At 39.0% G+C, this 14,940-nt stretch overlaps 1 protein-coding gene across 3 annotated transcripts in view; it reads right to left on the minus strand.

Moving 5' to 3' along the window:
- Nucleotides 1-14,940, minus strand: part of nckap5l (NCK-associated protein 5-like) — a 56,216-nt gene that overhangs the window by 23,871 nt on the left and 17,405 nt on the right. The window contains exon 1 of one of the 3 annotated variants that reach the window (XM_038309301.1): nt 4,628-4,954. The exons of 1 other annotated variant lie outside the window; for it this stretch is intronic. The gene's annotated coding sequence lies outside the window, so the exon portion shown is untranslated. Of the gene's footprint in view, nt 1-4,503; nt 4,548-4,627; nt 4,955-14,940 lie in introns of those variants that run through there. One more of the 3 variants, XM_038309303.1, reaches the window with a different exon arrangement.

Here is a 14,940-nt window from a genome sequence, read left to right on the forward strand (position 1 = left end):
TGTCACCTCTGCGGTCTGCTGCAACCTTCCACTAATCTACAGGCAAACAGGAAACCGGGAGCTGAGGACGACGGTCTGCTGCCCCTTGGGGCATATCAGTCCCAGTAATGCCCCCTACCTCATATCTCACCCCTTTTCCTCCATCTCTCCTTTCCCCGCTTTCATCTCTGATGAATAATTCAGCAGATACGCTGTTTAAGAACCCGACTCTTAAGCCTTCGCTGATTACACAGGCTGAACGAGCACCACACAAAGACTTCTTAAAATCTAATGTGGGATTCCCCATCAACATCGTTAATTAGGTCAGGAAAGGGAAAGTTCAGATTATAAAAAGGACACTCCATCTGTTGCTGTAACTCCACTAGAGCCAATAGAAACAATTTTGTGGCAGCAATAACTGCTACCCTATATGGGCCTGATCCTGGAGGATCTTATCAAACTGGAATGGGATTAGAGGTGTTGAGCATCTGCCAGCCTAATCTGGGTTTTAATAGAGGATCATCTGGTGTTACTGAACTGCGCTCTGTACACCTGGCCTGTGACCTCTGATCTGTGTCAGTGTTACACATGCCATCAGATCTGATGAGTCAAAAGAAAAACAACAACATTTGGGTCTTAAAGAGGTAAAGTGGAAATCCTGCAGATGACAAAATAACAATAAAAAATAAGGCAAAGGAAGAGAAAAAAAACAGTATATACGGTACTCTCTGCATGATGTGTGAATGCTGTAAGGTCTGAATGAACGAAAAGGCTAACCTGTAACAGTTCAACATGTTAATACTGTATAAGTGTACCCTACTGGTGAGGAAAAGAAAAGAATAAACACTTAATGTTGAGGAAAAATAGGTTACATTTTGAAAATTTCATTGCCTATAACACTGATGGCTATACGCAAAGTAGAGCATCTAATAGCATTAGCTAAAACGACAACCTTAGCTTCCATGCTAACATTAGAATCTACTTCAAAGCATAAAAAGAAAATTACATATTGTACTATTGGTAGGTTTTATGCTAATTGAAAAAAAATATTAATCTCCAAATAAAAAGAATGAAAATGGTAACTAAATGTTGTTGAAGTAATATTGTATGCCATTATTAGCATTTTCCCATTGATTAGCTAACACTAGGGTTGTGTGGGAATTTCCGCCCTGATCACTTTATTCAATTAATTTCAATTCAATTCAGTTTATTTATATAGCGCCAATTCACAACACATGTCATCTCAAGGCACTTTACAATTTACCAGACAATACAGTCAAATTGATTCAAAGTTTTCTATCTAAGGAAAACCAGTTGATTGCATCAAATCATTGACTCAAATGCAATCCCTCACACTAAGCATGCTTGTAGCGACAGTGGAGAGGAAAAACTCCCTTTTAACAGGAAGAAACCTCCAGCAGAACCAGGCTCAGTAGAGATATAGAGGTTACACCATTTTAGATGAGTGTCCAAAAGTCTAGTGGATGAGAAACTAGTGGACTCGGAATTTCCAACAATGCACCTTGAAAGGTAGTGATCATCCATGGTCACTATATGAGCAGATATATCCCAGAATGCTTTGCATTCCACTGGGATTTGCTGTCCCAGCGGCCCATTGTCGCTACCACGGCGACTAATAAAGATGGTGCAGGCACCGTGCAGTGGAGGAGTTAGGTGAACAACAGGGAGCGAAAAGTAGTGATTATCTTTCCGAACGGTCAGTCAACCGAGGTCACTATAAAGTCCACTATATAGCCCCCACTTTATATAGTGATCGAGGGATTTTATGGGTTAGGGCGGATGTTTGGATACAGCGCTAGAGGACGAAAAAGGAGTGGACTGGAAATTTCCCAAAATGCACCTTGAAAAGTAGTGATCATCCATGGTCACTAGATGAGCAGATAATCACGAAATGTTTCGTTAGGAGAGCTCTCCTCGCAAAGCATCGTGGGATTTGTTGTCACAGCGGCGTCAAATAAAAATAGTGCAGGCAATGTGCAGGGAGGGGGAGTCACGTGACCACCAGGGAGCTAAAAGTAGTTATCGTCTATCCGAACGGTCGGTTAGCTGAGTTCACTATAAAGCCAACTATATAGTCCTCACTCTATATAGTGATTGAGGGATCTATGAGTTAGGGCGGATGTTCGGACACAGCCTAGATGCTATGTAAAACAAACTGAAGTAGTATGGAAATTTTTATAGTTCATAAGTAAAACTTTTACATCTTGAATGTCTGGAGTGAAGTAAAATAAGAGTGTATATTTGACTGAAAAAAAATTGAGTATAACAAATGTTTTATCAATTTTAACAGGTCAAAAATATACAAATATCTGTTTCTGGTAACAATGAAATCACATGAGACTAAACATAGGCATTGGCAGATCCTAGTAGCGCCATGAAAGAGCTAAGAAATTGTTGGATGGTTTTGTCTGCGTTAATTTCTTTAAAAAAAATAATTATTTAAAACAACCCAAAGATTAGAATTGGCGAACCTGGCAACCGGCTGGCAAACATTTACTGGCTGGGAGGAGTTAAACATGTCGCCATCACCTTTAATGGCGGCTAATTGTTTAGTATCAACGATGGTAACATTATGCTAAAATTTGCACTTCCGTGAGAAATGCTAACACTGCCATGTTAGAGTACACACAAACTAGAGCATCATGATAGCCGAAAACAGCATTGTCCATGTTTTCCAAAACAAAATATTTAGAAAATATGAACTTTTTAACTAAACCACATTAAAACAAAATCTATTTTCTTGTTCTTTTTTCACAACCTCTTAAACACTACATGCACCTACCATGGCTTTGGGGTCTTAATCACCAAGACCTAGACAAGACCCTAAAAGATTTTGTATGCATAATCTCTAAAAACCTTAACTGATAGGGTAACGAGTGGCAGTAGAGCATCTAACCTAACTATCGGTGTCAGTGTTACACAGACAATCAGGTCTGATGAGTTAAAAGAACCAAAAACCTAAACAACATTTCCTCAAAATAAGTCTAGTCATATATTTGGTTTTTAAATAGGTTAATGTTGTTCACAATATACAGTACTAACATATTCGCTTTTAATTTAGTTTGTCCCTAAACTATAGCTTTTTCAGGTTTGCAGTTTTGCTTATTTAGCTTATAGCATTAAGACATTTTTTTTGTTTCCTGCCTTCCCTTGCCTTGTTGTTTATTTTATCATCTGCTGAATTTCTGCTTAACCCCTTTAAGAACCAAATCAATATCTTTGCTTTTGTTTGAGGCAATAAAATTGAATTTTTTTGTCTGATTTTGTGATCCACACATGAAATGTGTGGCAGTGGAGCATCCAACCTAATATACAGAAGGCTACTGGCCGTCAACAAGGTTTTTTGGGAGTTCTTCTGTATTTCTTCCTTCTTCTTTCTCTGCCTTTGACATATCAAATAAATTAAAAAAGGCATAAAAAGGTAAGTGTTGCAAGTTTGGAGAACCAACTGGTCTCAAAATGATAAATGTTTGTTGGTTTACACGCAGATACAACAAAATATCATAACAATAAATGAGAGGAAATACTCCTGTCATGATATTTGAAGGGCTATGGTTAATATTTGAGTGGTTGAAATAGCACACTCATTGAAGAAGCAGTTTAAGTTGAAACAAACACAACAGGATGAAGCATCAGCAGCAGGAGGATCTCAATAAATCAAAGGAAATTCTGCTGCAGCAGTGAGAAGAAATGCACAAAAGCAGCTTAGATCCTGTCAGTCTAACTCTGGGGGGTTTGGTGCAGGAAAGAGTGTCTGAAGATGTGTCAAACGCCACGCTTTCCATCTGACAATCCAAAGAGGAGCATACAGACTGAAGTTCTTGCTGTGAAAGCCAAGTGTGTGGGTGAGGAGATGTAAACAAAGAGACTAAAACCTAAATCCTCACACGGAGGCGTCAACAAAGACAGGAGATGACTACATTTTCCTCTTTCTCCAAAAAAAAAAAAAATCTAGGCCAAAGTCGTGCATTTTTTCACACACATCAAAACCAGGCAGCCATCTGCAGCATTAATAGAGATGCAGATAAATATCAAAGAAGGAGGAGCGATGTGGGGGAGACAGAATCAGGCTGACGGGCTCCCTCAGTGCCGCTTCCTGTCTCATGTTTGGCTATATGAACCGAGTCCAATCGCTGTGCACGGGTGATATTTGGGATGGAGGTGGGGGGATGGGGATGCAGGTTGGAAGAGGAGATCTTCTCTTCCCAAAACAAGCTTACAGGCTGCAAGCATGAGAGTAGGTTAAAGCAGAAAACGGGGTGATTTCTTCCAATCAGAACTGGGAGAAAAAGCATCAGCCCCCAATCCCAAATACTCCAAACGCAAGAGCAGCTTTCAGGCAGCAACGTCCAACACCCACTCAGGAGATTTATGGCACTTTGTTAGCTTCAACCTAAACAGGCTGGTTCATGTTGAATTCAAACACAGGACACACGGCCGGTCAATGTGACCGACACCAAGGGTGCTAACCCACCAGAAGAGCTCATTAAACACATGGAATACCTGCTTCCTCACGACCCCTCAGGGTGACAGGCTCTGAAAGCCCCACATTAGATGGAAAAAACTGCATCTCCTCCAGCAGCTTCCAGCTCTGTGTCGTTAGAGGACAATTTCTGTGTCAGCTCACCTTGCTGCTGCTGCCTTTTCTGTCATCCAGTCAGATCATCTGATATCTCCCTCCAGCAGAATGAAATGCAAGGCACCAGAATGGAGGTGAGAAAAGAAAAGAGGCCTCAGCCTTACATGTCTGTTTCCCGGCTGTGGAGGAGAAAATCCCCTCCTGTGAAAAGTCTGATCACTTTCCGAGCTGACTGAGGAAGCCGGTTTCCTCTACGCTGCAGCTACCACAGGCCTGTCCTTGGGCATGTGTGCTGTGTATGCAGCGGCTGCTGTATCTCCCATTGTTCCAGGACGAGTCAGGCAGGCTTCCTACCCCGATAGACCCAGCCTACTATAACAGCTGTGGACCAGCCCCCCACCTCTCTGCTGCTCCCCTGCGCCCCACCTCCTCTTCCAACTCCTGCTTGAGCTGCTGCTAAACATTAACCCTGCAGCTGCTGGCTCGAGCCATAAAGAGCCCAAGGTGATGGGCGAGCAGGGGGGTTCAAAAGCGGACAAAGAGACGTAAGAGAGAGGGGATATCCTACAGCCGGGATGAACTGACAGGACTTCGCACGGAGCGGTTCTGTGGCCTAAAAAGAAAGCAGGCTGTGTGTTAAGAGGATTGACTTCCTCAATCACTTTGGCAAGAGGAGCTGTGTGTGAATAATGTGTGACTGCAGCGAGGAAAATGGAATCTACTGGAAATTTAGGATGAATCTGAAACGGCAATAAATAATCAGCCTCAAAAAGAGTTGCCGGAGAGATGACGTTATATAATCAGAAACTAAACAAATACCTATAATCAGGCACAGTTAAAACAACCATCAACTCATCAAATAGGGTCTCCCTTACATCTTTTACCCTCTATTTATCTCACTTTGCCTTTATTCAAGCATTTCTACAAGGATAATAAGCTCCAATAACAGAATTTTACTCTTTGAATGGAGTATCAGAAATCTTTTTTTTAACATGTCCGTATCTGTTGAGTAGTAAATAGAGCCGCTAATAAAAACCAATGATTATTTCCATCATGTTGCTGAATGGAGGGGGTTGGCCATGTGATTTTTGTTAGGTCATGTGACAGCCATGGTGATGCAGTGCAGGATTGTGGGATGTATTGAAAGGAGAGAAGCAATGTCAACAGTGTGCTCATTTTTTCAGTCTCAAAATAGAAAGGAGATATTATATAATGTGGATAATTATTAGTTTGACAATAATAGCAATACTGCTATCAGATATCAAACCACACTGGCATATTTGTCTTATAATCACAGGAAGACTTAAAAGAAAACAGCACAAAAAGTTAAAATTCTGATCAATAAATATTTTAAAACTGCAGCTTAAAAAAGAAAAGTATTTTTTACTTCAATAATCTCATATTAATATTCAATAGTAGCCTCCTACTTCTATGCGCTCTATGTCTATATTTGATGACAGTGTTGTTCGCATACAACCAGCTAACAGAACCAATGCTCCGTTCTCACGGCGCTGAGAGAAAACGCCTTCAAGTAGTCAGAACTCTCTCTGGAGTTCTTCCAGCATTTCCAGCTGTTGCTGAAAATCTCCAGGAGAGAATGTGAAGAGCAAACGGAGACGGCAAGTCCAGACCAAACTGTCCCGAGTCTCTCTTGTGCTCATGTGTGAAAACAGTTGTGATTTTTGGAAAAGAAGTGTTTAAGCAGCACCATGGAGTTTTTCTTCCTGGGCACAGCGTCTCCATGTATATCTGTCCAGGTTTTCACCCCCTCCCGTGTGACTCATCTGTTGTCCTTGTTTATGAAGCCACCTCATCCTTGCAGACCAGACATACCAGACAAATTGAGCAGAGTCTGATAACAAAATAACTTCTACAACAACAAGCGGGGAAAGAAGATGTGATTTGTGACCGGCATGCTCAAAGGGGCATTCACAGGTCATCTTCAGGGCCCGATCTTGTGATTTGCAAAAGGGAGGAATGTGTTGATAGTTTAGGTAGTGATATCCTGCCTCAGCCTCTGCAAACAGCTTTCAGGAGGATTATCCTTACAATTTAAATGTTGATATTTTTATTATTATCATTTTGACCTAAATGCAGCAGACAGATCTGACCTGAATCGATTAAACCCCAGAAGCTCACTTCCTCTGTAGTGAGAATCAGCTGCCTGGGGGCTCCAACATGGGCGACATTTGTTTTAAACTATGGTCACTCAAACCTCAGTCTGCCCTGTTTGGCCAGTACAGAGCTGCCCCAGATTTGTAAAGGAATTACAGCTTTCTGAGTCTGGAATGAGGGCAGGGGGTGCTTTTCAAAGACAAATGCTCATGCTGGTAAACTCAATATGGGGGGAAAAAAAAATCAGTAAAGGAATTCAATTTTACCAATTTAAAATAAAATTTTAATATTTATTCAGCATGTATTCTATCCTCTAATCTGCCCAGCCGATGGCTGAAAGTTGTTTTCACAACCGAGCAGTTTATATCCTGGTCACTATAGAGATAAAAGAAGTCTTTGAATTTTATGAAATAAAAATATCTAAAGAAATTAAGTAACTCAGATATTAAGTAACTCCATAGGGAGTGAATGAAGTTTAATAATCCTTTTTGTTCCCACAATATTCTTTTGAACACAGATTTTAAACAATCAATTATTGAAATTAGTCCAAATTATAAAAAGGAAAAACATTTTAATTGATTAAACATCAGTTTACAACTGATTATTAGGACCACAGTGAGGAAGGAAAAAAACTAGGGGAGGAATTTTTTTTTCTTTCTTCCTCACCAATCAAAATGTAGAAATGTTGAGAATGAAGTTGAAATATTGTGTTGACAATAAAGTAAAACTGTCAATAAAAAAAGTTATAAATGGTCCAAAGAATAAAGTCGATAATGTCAGTGGACGTGAAGAACGATGGACATCAGCTCGATCGTGTGCCGTTTGGCCTTCTCAGAAAGAGAGCTTTTCAATCCACAGTTTGACTTTATTCTCGACGTTTTAACTTTATTCTGGAAATTTGGACTTTACTGACCTGTTAAGGAAGAGGGTAGAATTATTACTTCAATTAAATACTAATTGTTTTTTTCCCCTCAGTGTGGCCCTAATACTTCATCATATAATCGAACATCTGGGCCAAAAATGTAAATGCGCCTAAGAACCACCAACACTGACACTCCCTAGGGATATGTTCTCCCCTTGTTCTCATCTTCTTATAAAGAAGTGGCTGCACCTCAGCGAACCAGTTTATAAAACATCTGAGGTTTGCAGATGACACAACTGTAATTGGTCGGATCCAGAAACATTTTAATTCAACAACATTCAATCTGCTCATCATCCTTCACAACACTGTGCTGAATCTGGACCAAATCCGGTTTCAGTGGAACCACCCACTCTAGTTGCCTGGGTGGTCCTCAGCACATAGACTCAAAAGAAGGCTGAGCAAAAACTTCCTGTGGCATCTCAGGAGGTACAGCCTTCCACATCCATCTCTGTGTGGCTTGGCTCATCTACAAAAACAGCACTGGTCAGAAGTGTAACGAGCAATTAAGGCTGGAGAGAGGATCATGAGCATAAGGAGTTGTCCATGAACCACACAATGACACAGTGCTTTTTATACAGAGCAGCACCAGTAAACAATACTCTGCCCAAGTAAAAATAAAATAAAAAATTGTATAAAATCAAGAGATATTAAAACTTCTGTCTGGCACTAAATAACAGAGACGACACTACAGCCGTGTGAGTCGTCAGTTCCCACCAATAAAACCATTTAAACATCATGCAAGCATGGTCCCTCACCTCCTATCAGTGGTCTAGGATACTACAGCTGTCAAGGCGGGAATTATGCAAACAAAAATGGCAGCACATTAAGGAACTTATGTGCCTGGATATCGTCCTCCGCCCGTATTTCGATGAGAGCCTCTGTCTCTGCATCATCCCAGGTCACACCACACTCTTTAGATGCCATTTATTGTTAATAGGCTGAGAAGAAGCTTGTGTTGTGAACAGGTGTGGCGAACTAATGGTTAGAGCATTGCGCTTGGGTCTTGGAGGTTTTAATTTCAAGTCCCACACACTCCCATAGACTGACACTCTGGCTCCCTGAGCGAGACCCTTAACCCCTGACTGCTCCCCGGGCTCATAATGGCAGTCCACTGCTCCTCAAGGTTAAATGCAGATAGTTTATTTCGTTGCTTTGACACAATAAAAAAAAAAGAAAAAAAAAAGGTGAAATTGTAAAGCTGGACACGCCAGAAAACCTGTGAGATGACACGGTCTGCTCATGCACTTTTTGTTATCAGAGAACCGAGCCACATCTGTACCGTGCCGAGCACATTTGTTGAACTAGTACTAGATTTAGTGCGGTTCAGTTGGGTCTGGCACGGTTCAGTTCAGTTGCTTTCCATTTACACTCAACAGTTATCCTAATTACCGTGCTCAGACTTTTCTCAGCACGGTTTCAAAAGGGTAGTGTAGATGGAGCTAGAGATGAGTCGGAGCAGAGATATAAGAGGAGCTATAGACAACTTTCACTTCATGGACATGTGGTTTGTACAATTCTTGAAAATAAAAGTGTTCTTGCCCCATTTGATCAGGTTTAAGTTTCACGTCAATATTTATTACAAATAGTCAGTTTTTCCCCATCTGTCATAATTTTATGAGCTAATATAATAGTAACCTTGGGCTAAGGCTTTTATAAATGGATCTAAACCAGGATCATGTGTAATCTATATTTGAGTGCCATTTAATTCCCTCTCAAAACATGTATCATTATATACCATTACAAACATGTTCCTTTTTTATGCATGCATTTATACTGAAATTCTGTTTTCCCATGGTAAGCAACAAATAAATGCATCAACAACAGCAATATTTAGTGATAATGTTATAGAGTGACTGAGTGTGTGGGTGTTTCAGCTGCAGTTTGTAACAGGCAGTTCTCCGCAGAGGATCAAAACAGACACTAGAGCTCTCCTTCATTCATACTCAGAGTGAGCTGTGTGGGTGAGTCTAGTCTGGGAGATTTTATTTCTAGGCTGTGTGGCATGCCGCTTTAGCCAAGGTCAAAGATCGAGAAGGCCAAACTATAGAGTCTGATGGCAAAACAAGATATCCAAAAAACAATGAGTCATTAAATGTTTAGGTTGAATTAAACACTTAATTTTTAAATTTTAATTCTTTCCTTTTTGCCATTTATCTGGAGACATTTCAACTTTAAATTTAACTTTACCAACTCAACGGTAAAACTAACACCTTTTCAATTTCTTGTAGATCTGTGCTCATAAAATTAAAACTAAAGGATTTTGTATTGACCATATTGCTAGTTAACCACTTACAAGTCAATGTCAAAATAAAATAAATATAAGAACAAAAGTAAGACTGTAAAGGTCTGCTGTTAAATGTGACTTTAAAGCATCTAGGAAAAAAATTGGCCTATGGAGGATTCAGTTGTCACAGTATCAAGTGGGATAGGTCTTAGTGGGTGGCATAGTGAAGATGTTTAAAAGCCACAAAAAAACCCACCCCCCACAAGGACCCTAGATGATGGATCATTATTCAATCTTTACATCTTTTTACTACAAGTTTTTTTTTGCCAGTTTCCACTGGTCTTATAATGCAATTTTAGTAGCGAGCTCCAACTTCTCCTCTAAATCTGACAATGTAATGGAGACTTTTGGGCTTTAATATAAAGACTTTTCTGCAGAATAGTGATATTAAAAAGTATTCAAACTCAGTCCGTAAATCACCAAATAAGTCTATATGCTGACGACATGTTTCTTCTTCCAGGAATCCTATATTTGATTAAATAGTCAATTGTCCAAATCAGCTCTTCTTCCCTATGCAACAGCTGGAATGTGGCAGACTTGTCCTCTATTCCACTCTATCACATGTTTGGCCATAAAATTTCCTCCTAGCTGTCAATCTAAATTTATTTCACCACTCCATTAAATAGATACGATCTTCACCGCTGGGTGAACTTCCCACCATCTCTGACCAGTAAAACCCAGAATAAATGACTGATTTGCAGTGCCCTGGTTTTAGGCTTTCAATTGAACAATCATTATCTAATAACATTTCTATTTTAGACCTTTCTATTCAACAAGTAAAACATGATCCCTTTTTCAAAACACCAACAATATCTTGAGCTGTTGCAGCTTATAACATCACGAAAGATATTCTGGCAATTAAAAATTTTAAAAATGGCTCTATTTCGGATAATCCTGATTTCAGAATTAAGAAAAGCCATTTTTCATTTTAACTCGTGTCCTAACGTGGTATAACTCAAAGTACATCTGTAATTGTATAATAATTCAAACCTTCTGATAGGATTGTTATATGGTTCAGATGTATAATATAGACAACAAAACATTACTTTGAAGTCTTTCAAATTAAATCCTGCCTTTAAACCTACGGTAGTTCATCAATGAATCCAGATATCCTTGTTTAGATATAAAAAATTATCACATAAATCTGTCCATTAAACTTTAATTTAAGATATATAAAGTAATCTCATTATTTGATCAACTGATAGCTATCCCGTTCAATAAAATCTAGAGCAGAGCTCTTCAACAGGGGGTCCGCGACCCCCAGGGGGTCCACAGAGCTACTGCATGGGGGTCGCGAAAGTTTTGGTTGCCTTTTTTTTGTTTATATTCTCCCCTGTAATTTTTTCCACTAATTGAAATGTCTTTAAATCCACATTAACATGAATTCAACACACTGTAGTAAACAGATAAATGGAGGCAGAATATGTCTTTCAGTCATAAATGCACACATTCAGTGACACATAGGAGCTCTTTCAACCCCCATCAGTTTGGGGGTCCTTGGTCTGGAGAACATTGAAGATTGTTATTTGAAGATTCCTATTTATTTTTTTATCTTTTATTTTTTATTTTTTTAGATGTTATGCTTTTTGAACTGGGACCCGAGCCCAGATTATGTCACACAAACATGCAAAAGTTAACTGGTATGAAATAAAAAATATAAAAAATCCACCCCTGAAAAACGGCAATCAGGTTTATTTATTTAATTTGCTCCTGATCACTGGTAAACAATTTGTAACATCTTTTTAATGATTATATATCCAACTATCAGTTGATTCTGTACTATGTAACCCATAGATGTAACTACACTACAGAGCAGTTGGCTTCATTTGGATCAACTGCTTTAAAACCTTAATAGCTTTGATGTGATTTCCACATTTCATTCTTTTTTATTTGAATGTGTCTAAACTCTGTAATCACGGACTTTTCATTGTTTTATAAATATTTGTTTTTCAATTTGCAAATAATCACAGAACTGTTATTTGAGTTATAGAAAATAAAAGACTTTTCCACAGCCTCTTCAATAAAACAAGCACAAATCCATTCATTACACTGTCTTGGTCCATGTCTCATTGGCAGTTGTGAGACTCCACATTTCATTCGGGGAATAAAGGATTGTCAGGGGATTGTCACTCCTCTACTGCGTCAGAGACCATCTTCTGTATGAAATGAATGAGACACTGAGGGAGTAGCTTCCCCGCTAAGAGAGTTGATGGTCTGAGTGAGCCAACATGACCTGAAAGAGTTCCTGTCACATGTTCCCCTGGAGCTAACACTAGTGAAAGAATATAACTCTCAACATAAAAGGCTTATTGTCACCCTGTTTGCCATCCGCTTCCCCCTGGAGTGAGGATCTTCAATAAAGCCAATGAAAAGAGGCAGCATGTGAGGATATCAAGGGGCGATTACATGCATCCTTGAAAAAAGAAACTTTCCACCAACAATCCGCATAGTGGCGTGTGATATGCTTTAGATGCAAAGAAAAAAAATATGTAAAACAGCAGCATTTGTCACACCATAGTTTCTCACACAGAGCAGCTGATTAGATAGGATGATGCGGTCAAAGGATTACAGCTTCCAAACGAACCAGAACAAAGAAGAAATTTAAATTAAATAAGAAAAATTTGAAAACTTAGAAAACAACCATTTTAATAAATCAGTTTGGAGGCTTACATCCTCTCTTGTCACTTTCAGAACGTGTAACATCAGAAAACTCAAATGTTACGCTTTCAGAGGACTTCAGCTTTAGAAATAAAGCATGAGGCCTTCCAGTTTGCATACTCTACCCAATAACACATGGTTTTGTTATTCCAAATGCTTTGGTTTCCTTGCATGGTCCAAAACTGTGTGTTGGCTACAGGTGAGGGAATTTAAATATGGTTCAGTTCCATGTATAAATGGCTGTTTGTCTCTTCTTCCACTAATTGATTTTGAAGATGTAAATCACTGCAGCTGGGATGGCAGAGAGCTTCCTGCAACTGTCAACAGGTTAATTGGTCTGGGACAGTCTGGAAATGTCTGGAAAAGTAAAGAATTTGATTTCAGTATTTTCCTGGTCGGAAAAGTACAGATTTCCAGACTTTATTCCCTAAATCATTGTCAACTATTGTTCTTCTTTGCATCCTTTCACACTCCCTCCTGTCCTGGCATCTTCCCCACATCTCTCCTTTCATCGTTTTTCTTTTCCTTCCTCCTTGTCTTCCTTCTTCTCTTCCCCTTTTGCCCCCTTCCATCTTTCCTTTCCTTCCATCCTTGCATTCTACCCTAACTAATTTCCTTATTCCCGTTTGTCTTTAGTGGTTCTTCCTTCTTTCATTTTTTTTACCCAATATTCTATCATTTTTTTTTATTCCCTTTGTTTTCTTTGTTTCCGATCTTGTCCTTCCTTCCCTTCCTTTCCTGTTTCCTTCCTTCTCCACAACTTCAATTATTTTAAAAAGGACATAAACTTCTGAAATATTGAACTGCTAAAGTAATACTTTAAAGGAAATTCGTAGAAACTCTGTATTAGGCATAGGCGTATATAGAAATTTGATGGGAGTTTTTTTTTTTTTTTCAAATCACTATTGGGTAGCTTTTACAGTTTGAAGAGTAAAAGGACTTTTGCTGCGTATTATTATTATTATTAGCTCTTTTACTTTGGGCTCCTGATGTTCCAGAGGACGCTAATCTCAGTATCAAGAAATTATATTTATTTATCATTTTATTGGTTCTTCCAAAAAGAAAGATCAACAATGAGCTTTAAAAAGAAAAAAAATGGGAACTGCAATGAACTTTTGTAATGACAGTGGGGGAGATATCCTTTAGCAGATGGTTCATTGTTGAGCTTTCTGTTTGTTGGGCAGAAGAAAGGAAGAAACTGTCCTCATCTGAGTTGTAAATCAGAGTCTGGGGTACAAACAGTCACTGAGTGAAGGACAGTTTAATGGAAAGGAATGTGCAAAACCCAGAGTGAGGATGCGGAACTAATCCACCTTTAAGAAATGTGACACCAGGACGTGCAGCGTCCACTGCCAGCATTAAAAACTCCCCCAATGGAGGTAAAGGAGGCCTCGTGTTCATTTGCATCAAAGCCAGGGCTTACCATGACCTCATCAGGAAGTCAGAAGGTGAAGCCTGTGAGCCACTATTGGCTGACTGCTGAAAATCCTGCTTTGCTGATGGTGACGTTCTGCGCAACATAAAAAAAGCATAAAATGTTTTTCCCTGCAGCAAAGAGGCAGGTGGTGGAAAAAATTAATCAGCATCTTTCAAAGATATTTTTGGAAACCTTTAAATGAAAAATGTCAAATATTAACGAGTGCATATTTTAATAGCAAATGGCTTTTTATTGGATAATACTAAGTTTTTAAAACGTTGCACATATCAGAATAAAGCAGACATGGCAAATTAAAATTTAATCAATATTTACCAATATTAATCCGTGTATCATTAGTTCTTTCTATTTTCAATTGTCAATCAAAAAACAAAAAATAAAAAATTGACTGGTTATTTTGTTTTTTATTTTTTATGGTTAAACCAAAAACGAAAAAAGGATTTGTTTTTCATATATCAATTCTAAGCTCAGATCAAGAATACGAAATGGAAAAACGGACAGCAACGCAGAATTTGATTTTAATATTTAATCGGTACAGTTTACGTGACCCGGAAGTTTGGTGGAGCTTTAGCTAAAAAAAACAATGGGCTTACCCCCACCACGTTCGATCAAGCTGCACCAGATAAGGCAGTCGGACCTATCAGCCATGGACAGTTACGCTCGAGGATCCAAGCGTGTGACTCTTAAGGAGGAGGACATGACAACGGAGAAAATCAGCAGGATTTTCCAGGTATAACTTTTTTCTTGAAACTTTTCTGTGCACTGTACTTTTAAATAGCAACAACAAACAGCGTTCTAGCGTCGCCATGGTAGCCACTTCATCACCCCACTGCCGCGCAAAGAGCTATTTCCGGGTCACGTAAACTGTACCGATTAAATATTAAAATCAAATTCTGCGTTGCTGTTCGTTTTTCCATTTCGTATTCTTGATCTGAGCTTAGAATTGA

Source organism: Cyprinodon tularosa, unplaced genomic scaffold (assembly GCF_016077235.1).
Source record: "Cyprinodon tularosa strain WSP-4 unplaced genomic scaffold, ASM1607723v1 ctg66, whole genome shotgun sequence".
Taxonomy (NCBI): Eukaryota; Metazoa; Chordata; class Actinopteri; order Cyprinodontiformes; family Cyprinodontidae; genus Cyprinodon; species Cyprinodon tularosa.